This window comes from Mastomys coucha, unplaced genomic scaffold, assembly GCF_008632895.1.
Source record: "Mastomys coucha isolate ucsf_1 unplaced genomic scaffold, UCSF_Mcou_1 pScaffold22, whole genome shotgun sequence".
Lineage (NCBI taxonomy): Eukaryota > Metazoa > Chordata > Mammalia > Rodentia > Muridae > Mastomys > Mastomys coucha.
Window position 1 is genome coordinate 243,953,338 of NW_022196905.1, and position 11,346 is coordinate 243,964,683.

General features: G+C 46.3%; 1 protein-coding gene across 2 annotated transcripts in view; it reads left to right on the forward strand.

The window, feature by feature from the left end:
• The first annotated feature begins 937 nt into the window (after nt 1-937).
• Nucleotides 938-11,346, forward strand: part of Nutf2 (nuclear transport factor 2) — an 18,735-nt gene continuing 8,326 nt past the window's right edge. Inside the window, exon 1 of one of the 2 annotated variants that reach the window (XM_031341248.1) lies at nt 938-1,105. The gene's annotated coding sequence lies outside the window, so the exon portion shown is untranslated. Of the gene's footprint in view, nt 1,106-1,272; nt 1,557-11,346 lie in introns of those variants that run through there. The other variant, XM_031341249.1, reaches the window with a different exon arrangement.

Here is an 11,346-nt window from a genome sequence, read left to right on the forward strand (position 1 = left end):
CAGGCCTGACTGAGAGGTGTTACTTCAAATATTTGTGTCACCCAGGAAACTGAAAAGGATATTGAAAGTAAAGGGGAAGGGGTGGGCAGATTATTTACAGTCTGGCCAGTTGGGAAAGGTATGTTGTGGCAGTTATTTTTTTTTCTATAAAAATTAAAATTAAAGTTGGAGGGTAGTTGGCTCACTGGGTAAAGCAACTTGCCTCTAAACTTGAGAATCTGATTTCTAGGCCGGAATGGTGGAAGAACTGACTCCAATAAGCTTCCTCTGCCCTCCACACCCATGTTATGGCTCATCCCTCCTCAACACAAATAAAATGTAAAACAAACAAAAATAGTTGTTCTGTCTGCTGCAACAAAGCAAGTAAACCTAGAAATTAAAACAAAAAAGCCCTCACGATTCTGTTCTGAAAATACCTCTCTGTACATGTGTTAATCCCTCCAACTATGGCCCACCTTGAGATTAGCGTTTGAGTCCCAATAAAAACCTAGTTACCTTCCAACCAACTCTGGGGTAAGTGGCTCCCTCTGAGACACTGCTAACTCAATGAACAAGAGAGGGGTGGGTTTAGTCCCTGCGGATTGAGGATGGAGGAGCAGAGCTGGTAGCCAGGGCGCCTAAAGAGAGTAGGCTTTGAACTCAGATACAGCCTAGGGGCCTAGGGAGGGGCTCCTGGGACAAGACAGCCAGCTCCGAGCTAGACCAGGCTCCCATAGAGGCGGGGTCAGGCACCGTCCGCCACACAAACATAGGCGGGGCCAGGCCAGCTGGGATCCAGCTAAAACCAAGATCTGATCCTTGCCTGGCGCCAACTCCATGTTCCAGAGGCTTCCACTAGACCACAATTCTCAGGGGCTCACCCGGACAGCCTCCCTCCCTAATTTAGCCTCTCCTCCCGCGCTGCGGGCCGTGGCTGCGCCTCTGCGAACGGCATTCTGGGAAATGTAGTTCTAGTTAGGATCACTAAAGCGTATACGGAGCATATTGGGACTACGTTTCCCTGAATGCAGCGGGACGGGCGAGGGAAGGCAAGGGGGAAGGGACAGTCGGTCGCAGACCGCGCTGGGTTGCCGCCGCCGCTGCCGCCATCGTGCCAGCCCCACGGGTGAGTGTTGGGGCCAGCGCGCCGGGGCGGGGGCTGGGCCGCAGGAGCCGCGCTCTAGGCCGCCGAGAGCTTCTGCTTCGAGGCCCTGGGAGGCCCCTCCCCTCTTCACACCCCCACGGCGGCCCGAAGAGGCACGGGGCCCGCACCATGTGTCGCGCGCGGCTCCGCCTACCGCGGATTGTCTGCGGCCGCGGCCCGGGGAATGCTGAGAGCCTGACGGACGCCTGTCCGGGCCGCCCTGGGTCTTGGCTGATGGCCAGATCTTTTTCTGTTATCCGGACGATCAGGATAGCTCTCAGGGCCCCGCCCTGTGTGGCCTTGCCTGGCTTGCTCGAGTCCTGCAACCTCTGCAGGCAGGTTGGCGGGCCGATCCCAGACCCACGTCCCACCACCCGCCGGCGAAGATCCGGGGATGGGCAACGCCACCCAGCTCGCTCCAGAGGCAGCATGGGTAAGGGTTGCCCTCCTGCCGCTGCTGGGGCTTGGGACCATTGCCCGGTTCCAAACCATAGCCCGGCTAGGATGTAGGTGAACGCTTCTCTGCTTGATTGCCTGCTGGGAGTGCACGAAACTTAACCTCTACCTCGGTGGAACCTGTGCTGCAGTGTCCAGCATGGAGGACAAGGGCAGGGAATCTGGGGTGGGAGGGGATGCCTCGTGGGACTTTACCTCTAGCTAGTCCTGGAAAATATGGACCTAGTATCCTTGAAGAGGCAGCTCCCGTCTGATAGGCCCAGCCTCCACCCTTCTTTATCCACTGACTAGGCTCCAGCTCTGGGGGTGGGTTGTGTGAGCCTCCAAGGTTTTTGTTAGATTTCTCAGGCAGGACCGACTTCTAAAAGTATGTTAAAACCTCCTAGAGTTAGCAGGAAGATGACTCTTTAACAAAATGATGAGGTAGGACTTAATTCATGCCGAAATGGACTCCCTTGCTTGAGGTCTTTGAGTCCAGAAAAGGTGGAAGGGACCTTGTGGCTAGAGCTCTGGTTTAGACTGGTTTTTGCCTTTTGAAGTTGTTTGCAGATCTAGAACTAGAAGTCACAATGTCTGGTTTCTCTTCACATGTGCTGGGGCTGCTCAAAAGAAGGTTGGGTCTTTTGGAAAGTGCCTTAGCAGTGGCACCACAGATCAGTCATCACCTTGAGTTCCTGGAGAAGTAGTGTATTGAACCAGTTACTACTAGGCAGGCTTTGAGAAGGCACTTCCGTTTGAGTGATGAAGGAACTAGTGTAGAAACGCTCCCAGGACTTGGCAGAAAGCATCTCTTGTCAGGTTGAATTCTCTGGCTTCTGTGTCACAGTTCTTAAAAGGCCTAAGATAAGAGGTCCTGAAGACCTGGGCAGGCAGAGTGCCCAGTCTCTTAGGATAACTGGCTTAGAGCCAGAAAGCTGAAAGCCACTGTCTTTAGTGCCCCCTGCTCCCACAATATTTCCTCAGATACTGGTTTGCACTTGATTTTTTTTTTTTTTTCTTTTTCTCCAGTATATTTCTCTGCCCTGTCATTCTCCCTAGTCAAAGGCAACGAGTAAAGATTGCTCAGATGTCATCAGGGCCTACCTTCTATGGACACAGCTTCTTAATCCATATTCTAGCTGGTAAGCACATGGAAGTAAGGCTTATCCAGTAGGCTCTGGAGAGACTCCCAGCTGGGGAAGGACTATCCACAGCGCACATAAGGTCAAAGAAGTAGGATCCACTTGGAACTAAAAGCAGCTATTTCCAGACTTTCTTGGAGATGGGGATGTAACTCAGTTGATAGATTTCTTGTTTGATCACTAGCACTGAATAAATTGGGTGTGGCACAAGCCTACAGTTCCAGTTTTCCTGCAATCATAGAGGTAGGAGCATGAGGATCAGAAGTTATACCTTTAGCTGCATAGGAAATTCAAGGTGAGCTGGGATACATAAGACCCTGTCTCAAAGAACTAAAACAAACTCCAGCTTGTCTGGGTTTTAGATGAGTTATGTTTATGGCTATAGATCAGCTTCCATATTCCAAACTTCTGGGTGGCTTTTGCATAGGATCTCTCTCTCTCTTCTTTTCTTTTTGTAGTGTTGGGAATCAAACCTTAACTTTTTACGGGGGGTGGGGGGGCTGTCGAGACAAGAGTTTCTCTGTGTAGCCTTGGCTGTCCTGGAACTCACTCTGTAGACCAGGCCGGCCTCGAACTCAGAAATCCCCCTGCCTCTGCCTCCCAAGTGCTGGGATTAAAGGTGGTTGCCACCACTGCCTGGCTAAACCTTAACATAAATGTTAGCCTATGTATACTTTAGCACCTTTAGGATCAAAAAGACAGCATCCTTTTCCAAGGTGAGCCAGAAATGAAAGGAATTTGGGTTTCTCCTTATTCCTTAAGTTTTCTGGGGCTGGAGAGATGGCTCAGCGGTTAAGAGCGCTTCCAGAGGTCCTGAGTTCAGTGTCCAGCAATCTCATGGTGGACATCTGTAATGGGGTCTGATGCCCTCTTCTGGTGTGTCTGAAGACAGCTACAGTGTACTCACATAAATTAAATAAGCTTTTATAAAGAAAAAGTTCTCAGAAACTTCTATCTGGAGTTAGCCATTGCTAGGCACCCTGACCCCAAGAAGCCCTCTCTCTTACTTTCTTACTGGACTTGGCAGGGCATTTAGTTCTGAGAGACAAAGGAGAACCCTAAGGTTCTTTATAGCTACACAAGGAAGTGACAAATACTTTTTGTTTGTTTTAGCTAAGAAAGAAAATTTTTTTTTTTTTTTAGTTTTTTGAGACAGGTTTTCTCTGTGTAGCCCTGGCTGTCCTGGAACTCACACTGTAGAGATTAGGCTGGCCTCGAACTCAGAAACCCACCTGCCTCTGCCTCCCAGGTGCTGGGATTGAAGGCATGAGCTACCACCGCCCAGCCAGAAAATAATATCTTTTAATTATATTTTTCATTTAGAAATGTATTTTATGAGCCGGGCGGTGGTGGGGCACGCCTTTAATCCCAGCACTTGGGAGACAGAGGCAGGCGAATTTCTGAGTTCAAGGCCAGCCTGGTCTACAGAGTGACTTCCAGGCCAATTGTTTGTATGTACGATCTCACTTCTTTCTGAACCATGTCTTTTTCTATTCAGCTGCCTTTACAGTAAGTGCATTGAGATAACGAATGATAAAGGGAGATGCAGAATTCCCAATTTTTGGAATCAGAAGGTACCTTTTATCAAAAAATGTAATTGGTGACATATACCTGTCTTTCTAGCACTTGAGAGACTGAACGTGCATTTCAGACCAGCCTGGAACAAGACCCTGTCCTCAAAAACAACATTGATGACAACAATTCAGCCCCCCTTGGGGCTGAATGACCCTTTCACGGGCGTCACCCAAGACCATCAGAAAACAGAGCATTACAATTCATAACAGTAGCAAAATTACAGTTATATAGTAACAATGAAAAATTTATGGCATGGGTCACCTACAACATGAGGGGCCCTATTAAAAGGTCTCGGCGGTGGGAAGGTTGAGAACCACTGCTTCAGAGTAAGAAAGGTAGCTAATGGGTAAGAATGTTTGCATTCCAAGAGTGAAGACTTGAGTTTGAATCCTCAGCATGATCAGAAGCAGACAGGTGCTTGCTGGCTCTCAGCCTGGCTCCAGCCAAGTTCAATGAGCATTTGACCTGAAGAAAGACCAGAGCAGGACTCCTAAAAGCCAATAGCAGGATCTCTGATGGTTTCTTTTGACCTTTAGGCATACATCTATGCGCATACCATGCCAAAGACTAATCTTATCACTTGGTGTGTGGTTGGAGGATAGAGTTCAAGGACAAGCCAAGTAGGTGGTGCACATCTTTAATCCCAGCATTTGGGCAGAGGCAGGTGAGGCCACTCTGGTCTACAGTTCAAGTTTAGGACAGCCAGGGCTACACAGAGGAATCTTGTCTCAAAAAACAAATAAAAAAATATAGTTCAAGGACAGTCAGGACTAAATATAATGAGGCCATGTCTCAAATTAAGCTTCAGGATTTTCTTAGTAGGGTATTAGCATTTTATTTGACATGAGCAAGGTTTGTTTTGTTGTGTTTTTTCTTCTCTGAATATTCAGATTTCTTTTCCACAAACATTCTTTGGTCCTTTCTCTATGTTTGACTCTGGGGTGAGGCTACAAGGGGAAAAAAACAACATAAATCTTGTCTATCCCTGATGCTAGAGAAAGGTGTCAGTACTGAAGGTGATGGGAGTATGTTGGCCTTGTGTGCTGAGGGCTTAGTTGAAGAGAATTGCAAGGACTTTAATTCTGTGCAGAAGAGGGGCCTTTTAATGGATTAGAGGGCATTGAGAGCAAAACCTTACTGAGTCCACCTGCCTCTTCAGTGACTGGCAAAAATCATAGGTGCCTGGTTGGGCAGGGTACTCTCAGAATACCTAGGAATGTTACAAACATGGTCTGGCCTCTCCCCTTGCCTAAAACATGGGTGTGTAACATCTCACTTAACTGAGACTCCCTCCTGATAGCTAGATAAGTGACAATCAGTTTTTCCTTGAAATACTGTCCTGTTCCTCTGCTTTCTACCTCTGGAGTGGCTAGTATTACCTAGTATTACAGCCTAACTGTCTCCTCCATTCTGTTTTAAGGTAGTGCTTGTGATATGCTTGTAGTGTAGTTCAGTGGTAGAGCATTTGTCTAGCAGGTAGGAGGTCTTAGCTTCAGTCCCCAGCTTTTGGGGGGCAGAGATAAGAAATGAGAAGACTGCCGGGTGGTGGTGGCGCACTCCTTTAATCCCAGCACTTGGGAGGCAGAGGCAGGCAGATTTCTGAGTTTGAGGCCAGCCTGGTCTACAGAGTGAGTTCCAAGATAGCCAGGGCTACACACAGGAACCCTGTCTTGAAAAACAAACAAAAAGCAAAGAAAGAAATGAGAAGACTGCTTGTGAGGCCTCTGGGATACAGTTTAAGGTGCCAGACGAAGTAGAAAGTAGAAACTGTTCTTTTTTGTTTGTTTGTTTTTTTCGAGACAGGGTTGAAACCGTTCTTTCTCCAAGAAGGACATTGAAAGTTAGGCAGAGTTTCTTTGGGCTGCCCCTCAAGTGAATTAATTTTGTTAATTTTTTTCTTTGTCCTTTTGTTTTTTGTTTTTTTAATTTTTTTCAGAGACAGGGTTTCTCAAAAATGAGAACATACACTATTTCTGTGGGTTTTGTTTTGTTTCTTGTATTGTTTTTTGGCTTTTTTCCCCTCCTTTCAAACAGAATTTCTCTGTGTAGCCTTCCTTGGCTGTTCTGGAATGCACTCTGTAGACTAGACTGGCCTTGAACTCACAGAGATCCACCTACTTCTGCCTCCAAGTGCTAGGGTTAAAAGTCATATGCTGTCAAATTTCAGAATTCTCACCACTTCAAACCTAACCCTTTTTGTTTCAGGGTTTGTTGTTTGTTTTTTGTTTTTTGAGCTGTATTAGCCCTGGCTGTCCTGGAACCCAAAGCATTCTGGCCTTGAACACTCAAAGATCCATGCATTCATCCCACCCCTGGCTCTCTCTTAAACTTCTAAAGATGGGTCTCAATAGGTTGTCCAGGCTGGCCTTTCTCATCCCCTATCCTTGGCCTCCAGGCCTGTGCTCCTAATTCCAGCTGAATCTCAACTTCATAGAAACAGAAAAGCCTGCTGCCTCTGGAAGGTCTGTATGGGGCCATGTCACCTTCAGGTGGTTTCTAGTCATAGGGGGGAGTGCAAGCTCTTGGTTGTCCCTGTGGTAAATCAGCTTTGAGCTACTGAGTGCATGCTCAGGTGTTTCTCATCCTGAGGAGTCCTGGAGCATGCTGATATTAGAAGGGAAGAAAAACATGGGGTTTTTTCTTACTGCCTCTGTTTCTGCCATCTTGGCTGTCAGCTACTAGGGGTAACCTACTACTGCCCTGTTCATTCCGGCTGTCTTTATGGGTAATCAAGTGCTGGCTGTGCCACAGTTTTTTTGTTTGTTTTGTTTTGTTTTTATTTTTATTTTTATTTTTTTTGAAGATTTACTTATTATGTATATAGCATTCTGCTTGCGTGTATCCTGCAGGCCAGAAGAGGGCACCAGATCTCATTATAGATGGTTGTGAGCTACCATGTGCATGCTAGGAATTGAACTCAGGACTTCTGGAAGAGCAGCCAATGCTCTTAACCTCTGAGCCATCTCTCCAACCTGCCAGGGGGCTTTTGAGGTGAAAATAACTATGCCAGCCTTGTAGGACCAATTCGTTCTGAGGCTCAAGTCAGAGGATAATATGAAAGAAGAAGGGTCCTTTTACCTTCTGTGGACTCTGTCGTTTTTATTCTCGGCTCTGTTCAATCTTGTGGTATCACAGCAATGCTGGCCAAGGATGGTAGTTGAAGCCAGTGGAAGCAGTTACTGAGGAGCTGCACTCTCTACCTGATGCCCTGAAGCTCAGTTCACAAATAGAAGCTAAAGAAAACCTGGGGCTCTAGAGATGTGCAACTACCTGGGAAAGGGAGGTTACTAGGGCAGTAAGTGCAGAGCAGAGTATAGAATGCAGGTCTCAGGCTTTGGGTTGATCTGGGCTCTGGAAGCCTCCAGGCATAGGAAAAGGTTCGAGTGGTGCTAGGAATATATAGACTTCAGATATCAGTTCCAGGAAAGGGCTTTGCCTGGGCTAATCACGTATGCACCCAAATATCCCTAAACTTGGAGCAATGGAGTAGTAGGTTGGGCAGTTGCCAATTCTGGATCAAGAATGCCTCCCTGTGTGTAGCCTCTCAGTTGGAGGCTAATGATAACTCCTTACCACTGGGTTCTGCTTTAGCACCTTGGTTAATTTCTCCCTAATTTGCCCAAGTTACTGATGAGAAGACAGGACCATAATGGCCGGATCTTCAAAGAGTTGTCTGTGTGTCTGCCATTTACCATAGTTGCCCCACATGACTAGGGCCTTTGCATTGAAAGAAAGTGTCACCAGTCACCTCTTGTCACTCAGGTAGCTAAATGGCATCTTAGATACAGGGTGTGGGTGAGGGAGAACATGGGTCACTGAGCCACTTATGTTGCGCAGGGTTGCTTAAAATTCACAATTCCAGAGAACAGCCAGCCTAGGTTAGGCTCCTACACATTCATCCACTCAGTCAACAAAAGTGATTGAGGGCTGGGCCAGGTATAGTAGAAACATTAAGAATGCCCTGGTCAGGGATTCAGAGCACAATGAAGTATGGTGAATGCTGAGAAACCAGTAAGGAGATAACAGGAGTAACAAGATTTCTGTTCACGACGTGACTGAGGCACTTGTGAGCTCACCGTTGCAATGGGTACCTGCACAAGACCCCCATCCCTCTCTGAGGAGCTATAGGAAGTTGATTAGCTAATGGTTTCTGGGATTAGCTCAGTGTTGTCACTGTAATTGCCCTGCTCCAATAAATAAGCCCTCACTAATGTTCATTCATGGAAGCAACTTTCAATGCAGTGGGCCACAGGAAAAGAACAGGAGGAGGAGACATGTTCACAAGAAGGCTCTGGTGGGAGAAGGAAGGTGATAAAAGATATTGGGAGAGAATATGGTCTGAGTACATAGGGAAATGTGGTCAGAGAATGCACCAGTGAAGAGGTGACATTTGAATTGACACGTGACAGAACCAGGTATCTAGTTGCAAGAGTATAAGGCCTCCATCTGTTCTAAAACTAGCAAAATGCCCAAAAAAGGGCTGGTGAGATGGCTCAGTGGGTAAGAGCACTGACTGCTCTTCTGAAGGTCCTGAAGGTCCAGCAACCACATGGTGGCTCACAACCATCCGTAATGAGATCGGATGCCCTCTTCTGGTGCGTCTGAAGACAAGTACAGTGAATTAAGTGAGAGTGAGTGGGGCGGAACAAGCAGGGCTGTCCTGAATTCAATTCCTAGCAGCCTCTTGAAGGCTCATGGCCATCTATACAGCTACAGTGTATTCATACACATAAAATAAATAAATAATCTTAAAAAAAAAATGCCCAAAAAAGAAGGTGGCAAAGTCAAGATTGCCAGGAGGCCAGGTAACTCAGGGCCATGATGTATAAGGTCCAGGTGTAAGAAGATGTAGTGGAGAGTCACTAGCATCAAACCTTGCTTAAGATTCTTGGGGGATGGTGGGGAAAGTATCAGGAGTCTTGTGGAGGAGGAGGAGCTGCCTAGTGGGTAAAAGGTGTGTGCTAAGCCTGACAACCTGCCTTCAGTTCCTGGGACCCAAGTGATGGAAAGAGAGACCAATTCCTGCAAGTTTTCCTCTGCCCTGCACACGCTTGGACACAGGCATTCTTACCCCCCCCACACACACACACCCTAAATAAATGCAATAAAAGGAACAATGATTACAAAGTTCTCAGGTGGGAATGGCCTTAATCTGTTCTAAAACTACAAAATGCCCAGTGTGGTTGCTAACAAAGGAAGAAAGGTGTCGAAGCCAAGATTAGACAGCCAGGAGGCCTTACGCTGCTCTTAATCAGGCAGGGCTTTTCCGTTTTACTTTATTTCATGTAGTCTGGACTGGCCTTGCACTCCCTATGTAGTCAGATATAACCTTACACTCTTGATCCTTTTGCCTTCAATTTCCAAGTGGTGAGATTATGAGTGTGCACCACTACACCCAGACAGAAGGACAAGCGGGTGTCCTGCTGGACCTTCCTGTTTTGGGTTGCTGCTTACCGTGTGTGTGTGTGTGTGTGTGTGTGTGTGTGTGTGTGTGTGTGTGTGTGTGTGTGTGTCTGTCTGTCTGTCTGTCTGTCTGTCTGTCTGTCTGTCTGGAGGAGCCCAGGGCTTCACACATAGTAAGTGCTCTACAACTGAACTACATCCCCAGCCCTTTTATTTTATTACATTTTGTGGGGAGGGATATCGTATAATTCATGTAAAAGTCAGAGAACAACTGTTCTCTACTTCTGCCACGTCGCTTCCAACAGGTTTGGTAGTAAATGCCTTCACCTACTGAGCTGTCTTGCCAGACTTCTGACCCTTTTTCTGTGTCGGCTTTAATTGCATGTCTGTCCATACACTTTGTACATGCCAGGTGTGCACAGAGGCCAGTAGAGGGTTTTGGATCCTGTGGAACTGGCATTATAGGTGGTTGATAGTCAACACATGGATGCTGGGAGCTGAACCTAGGTGTTGAGTAAATTATCTTAACTGCTGAGTCATCTTTACTGTCTCCTGATACTCGTTTGTTTTGACACAAGGCATCTCTTTAGCACAGACTAGCCTAGAACTCACATAGTATTCTTCTCTAAACCTCCTGAGTGCTGAGATTATAGGCATGAGCTACTACTACATATGTCCATCTTTAGCCGTTAGAGTAAAAGTCTGAGCGGGGCCTGTTTTGCTGCTCTCAGAGATTGAAGCTCAGAGGTTGAGGGCTTCGTGCCCAGAGGCGCCTGTTTCACGGATTCAGTCTGTTCATTTTTATCTCTAAGAGAACTCAGGTTGTCATTGAAGTCCTGGCTCTGAGGCCCACTAAATTTGGACAGTCCAATTCTACCTAGCAACTGCTGAGCTGATGGACTTACTGGGTCTCTTTTGGTTCATCTCTAACATGAGTATTGCTAGGGTTGGGAAATGCACATAAGGGTCTTTGCACAATTCTCTTTGCTTGATCTGTGCCTGTTTTTGAGACTAGAGTCTCCATGATATGCAGATAACTGCTATCACAGATTTTGTCTTTGGAGACCCTTGACATTTAAAAATACAGATAAAGCTTTTCTTTTAGGTCAACATTTAACAGAGTTTATGGTTGGTTTTTTTAGGGGTGTGGACAACCTGAAATTATATACAAGGTTTGTGGTCTCTACCTTTTTGCTATTTCTACAGATTTTTTTGATTCTCTGAGGATCTTTGTCCCAAAGGTCTAAGGGTCCAAAAAAGGCTGATCTCAAGGGGCAGCAGCTCTAGTCATTGTGGACTGAGAAGTAGGAGATGATATAACTGTTGGTTTCTCACAAGAGCTGTAGAAACCATAGGAAGAAGGGTAGTTTGGTTTTTTTGTTTGTTTTATTTTTATTTTTTTGTGGTTTTTCGAGACGGTTTCTCTGTATTGCTCGGGCTGTCCTGGAATTCACTCTAAGATTGATTTATTTTATGTATGTGTACACTATCGCTCTCTTCAGACATACCAGAAAAGGGCATCAGATCCCATTACAGATGTTTGTAAGCCACCATGTGTTTGCTGGGAATTGAACTCAGAACCTCTGGAAGAGTAATCAGTGCTCTTAACCATTGAACACCTCTCCAGCTCCAACATTAACATTATTCTTTTTTTTTTTTTTTTTTTTT